The sequence below is a fragment of the Onychostoma macrolepis genome, chromosome 23 (genome assembly GCF_012432095.1).
Source record: "Onychostoma macrolepis isolate SWU-2019 chromosome 23, ASM1243209v1, whole genome shotgun sequence".
Classification (NCBI taxonomy): Eukaryota; Metazoa; Chordata; class Actinopteri; order Cypriniformes; family Cyprinidae; genus Onychostoma; species Onychostoma macrolepis.
This window is the reverse complement of record NC_081177.1, coordinates 15,400,414-15,404,863: the sequence shown is the minus strand read 5'-3', so window position 1 is coordinate 15,404,863 and position 4,450 is coordinate 15,400,414.

The following is a 4,450-nucleotide window of genomic DNA, read 5'->3' as shown; positions in this document are numbered from 1 at the left end:
TAAAAGTGCTGAACTTCTTAGCTGGTAAAACATCTATGTGTTGAATCACCCAATAATAAAATGTGACATTCTGTAGTTTTGTCTCATATTCATCTTTTAATCATATTTGTAAATGTCTTGACTCCACAGCCAACAGAGCAATTTTGTCTTTACTGTTCCAATACTTTTGGAGGGCACTGTATATATATATATATATATATATATATATTGCTTGTAGCACTTAAAACTGTTATTCCACACAGTATCCAGCAACAAAGGCCATTTCCGCTTGGAATCTGTGGAACCCCTCTGTCTTTCTGAGAATCAGAATCAGCGTCAGTAAGCAACCAATCGTGACCAACGTCATTTGGGCACTTTAATTGGGATAAACCCACCTAAAACCAAGAATAGAGTCATATGAATATATTCATAATAACAAAGTAATGTATGTCCTTGCAGCAAGAGTGAATGCGTTATATTCGCAGCGCCACAGTGGCTGGGTGGTTGAGCGTGGCTGGCAGGAGCTGCCACTGATAGGTCACGTGACCTGCCAGTGGCTGCCTGGCAGCTGGCAGTACACTATCGGGAACCATTGATTTATGGCAGATTTATGTGTTTTGCTCTCCTTCCACTGTAGCTAGAGGAATAAAATTATTAGAATTCCTTGGAATAAGGGAACGCATTATAACACGGAGCGCTCTTGCAGCTGTCTGACTGAGCAGCCAGTGGAAGCGACCATTTAAACACTTTAATCGGCTAAAATCCTCTAAAACATCGACCATGTAAAAGTAAAGAACTGAACAGCTTCACAATAAGAAATCAAGCACAAAACACAAAATCTGGCAAACATTTATGGTTGCTGAAACTTGCTAAGGCATACTGCCAGCCAGCTGACCTGCCAGTGGCGGCTCCTGCCAGCCAGTTGAAGATTGAACCCCCACTCAACTTACATGTTACATACAGTGTTGCCGGTTACTGTAGCTTATTTTTGTTCCACCAGGGTAAAAAATTTCACACGAAGCCAAAAGAGAATCAGTTGTTGCCTGTTCACGCAAAACACACTGTGGTGGTGTTTGGTTATTGAATGAATCAATGTTTTGAAAGAATTGTTTGAGTAGGTGATTCAGTGATTTGCTCATTTTTCACTGAATGAATTATGAATGAATTTTGAAACGGTTAAGAATGAATCAGTGATTCATTCACACTCGCTTGTTTTATTCCTGAATGAATCCGTGTTTTTGAATGAATCAGTTTACTGCCACCTACTGGCGTAACGATGTAACCAACTAAAAAAGACTAACTATGACATTTTGGAATGCTTGTCAAGTATTCAAGTATTACAGAGAGCCATGTAATAATATCTCTCTATAATAAAATAAACATTTATCAAAGCGTGAAGCATAAACAAAAAAATTCTGCTGAAAACAGTTTATATGACTGAGGAAATATTCTGACAGAATTATACGTTTCACAACTATAAAGTGTGACAAATAAAACACTTCAGTTCACAACGCAGAATTATGGCGCTGTTTCATATTATCTTCTTCTCAGTTGTCTTTAAGTTGTCATTCTTTGTTTGAAGTCCCCTCTTGCAGCAGGCCAGCAGCATACATCTGCAACACCGTATTCAAGGCTCAGCTAAAAGGAAATTGCTTTAATCCAAAATTGGGTTGAAGCAATTTCCCCGGCCCCTTCCTTAAGCAGTGCCAGATACGAGGACCACCTCAGCAGAGGCTCATGCAGGGGATGAATAGCAGACCTCAGTGTCCTCGGGGCATGTTAACTCTCGTTCCATATGCTGCCTAATTGGTTTAATTACTGTAATTATCTGCTGGGGTTCACATTGTGCAGGCAGGAACGATTAATGGCTTCAAGAACACATGCAGACAGGAGCTGAAGAGAAGGGAACTGCTGAAGAATGCCAGCAGAAAGAGGGTCGATAAAGTTTGAAAGGACTGTCATGGCCACTCAGGGACAAGGCAAAACAGATCTAATTGAAAGAATACTACAGAGAACCGAAAAATAGAGCTTGTGTTGTCGAGCAAGTAATTACGTGACCTAAAAACGTACAACAACACAGAGAAACTTCACAGGAAGCAATCATGCTAGTTTTGTGCCGTTTGCAGCTGTCTTCTTTAAAGCGTAACAGCAGAAACAAAGGGAAAAAGTTCATATTTCATTGTCAAGCTGTCAAGGTCTGAAAGAACTGTATTTAAGGCATGCTGATAGATGAGTTACAGTGTAGTAAGCATAATTAACCAAACTACACTACCCTGTTCATTGTAAAAATGCCGATAAGATAAGCTGTGTTAAAGATAAACATATCAAGGACACTTTCATCACAAAGCAGCATTTGTTTAGGCACTGTAACAAATTTATACGTCACAACTGCTAAACATCAAAAACCCTAACATTTTTAGGGTGGAAAGAAAAGTTTTACCAAATACATGCACTGGGTGTTGTCCTATAATATAATACACATTCAAATGTGTTTTTAATTGAGCTGAGAACAAACATTGTGGCCTTTGTATATAACTAGGTTTGAAAAAACTTGTCAAATCCACATATGTTTTTACACACGTTACACATGTGTTTACACAGTGAGCTGAAAAAAGCCTACATAAAAGCAAGTTGTTGTCACAAAGTAATGAAGACGTACATAACTTTAAACCAGTGGTTCTCAATTGGTGGGTCACAACCCAAAAATGGTTCGCTTGTCTTTTCTATAGGGTCATATTTCGTAGGGAAAATAGCTACTCAACTAATAAATATATACAAGGTATATATATATATATATATATCCCAGATTACATTAGGTTCACATGCAGCAAGTATAAATGTGTTTTGTGCGGTAAATTATTGGCTGCGCACTGCAGAAAACATGAAACCATCGAAATTAAAAAGACATTTAAAAACCAAGAACTGTCATTTATCCAGTTCAGCTTATGTAATGGTAATAATTTTGCACATTGTTGGGTTTATGCAGTCCAATGTTAATGTTTGATTTGAGAGCACTTTGTTCACTTTTGTGTTTTAGTTCACCACTTAATGCTCAATGCAAAATCTTCACCCTTAAACAACTTCAAGGACCATTTGGTTGAGCGTAAGTTACCAAAAACACCAAATATGAAGAGAAAAAGAGTTGGTGAGTGTGTGGTAGCAAAGCCTAAAATGTGGAAAAGTCATGAAGACAAACAGAATGACTTGAAAAGGAGAAAGAGAGTGAGGATAAGCGAGGAGAGAGTGAGAAACAGAGAGAAAAACTGAGGGACGAAGACCAATATAGCCCCAAATTGGAGGATGTGTTTTTTGGTCAGAAACCCATCCCTAAAATTAGCCAGGGATGTAAATTCCACAACGCTTCTGGCTTTGTGTGTTCAGATGAAAAAGAGGGCGATGGAACAGACAAGAAATACATATAAAAGGGAAAACTCATACTTGAACTGTATAATGATGATTTTTACAATGGGAGTTCTTTAAAGAGCGGGGACATTTTCAAAGCCACTGTAAAGAAAGAGGAAACCTAAAATTGAAAGCCACAGGCCTCACACAGGACATTTCGCCATTAAGGTTAAACCATGTGTACAGCACATAAAGCACCACAGCCCAGCCTTCAACACAGTCCTCACCTATGCTTTTGTAGCCTGTAATTTTAGCTTAACGCACATAGAGGAAAATGTAGGCTATACCTCCCATAATCCACATTCTGAGACGTTTCTGCTCATAGATAGGAACGGTCCTGTTTACATGCTTATGTAAATGTATACTTTAATTGGCATATGCTGGTTAGTTCTTTCAAAATGTCTTCCCCTCACTTTCACAGCAACCTGACACTGACAGCGCTGTACAGGACTGTGTGGCCTAAGTGACGTCAGTGGAACGTGAATGTGTTTTTAGAGGTGAATGCAAGTTAACCTCTTAACTGTCACCGTCCACCCTGTGGGACGCCTACGTTTACTTCACTATTTTACAATTAAATCCTAATCTAATCATGACAAACTATATATCGTTGGAAAGGTCTAAGACTCCTAAATAGGTATTTTACCACTTTTTTTGTAAAAAAATTATGTAGGAAAAGTAATAGATTAATTTATGACAAGAGTGCACCTGAAAAATCTACATCATAACAGGAGTTCTGACCTTTGTCACAGAAAGTCTTCTTATTTGCCTTTTTCTCTATCACGCTTTAGAAATCATAAGAAATTATATATCAGTTGAAAACTTAAAATCTCAAAATTCATCCTTTGAAACCCATTTTAAAATCAGACATTGCATTACCATGGAAATGGTAAAATCCAAATCACGTTGGAAAATGTTTTCATTCATGAATTATAAAAAAATAAGTTTGGATAGTGCACTATCTTGTCTGTGTTCAAAACCGTGAGTGACAGTTAAGGGATAAAACATATTTTCCTGATTCACGGGAGACAAACACACTGTTAAAAAAATGCATTGGTCATTTTCTGCCAGG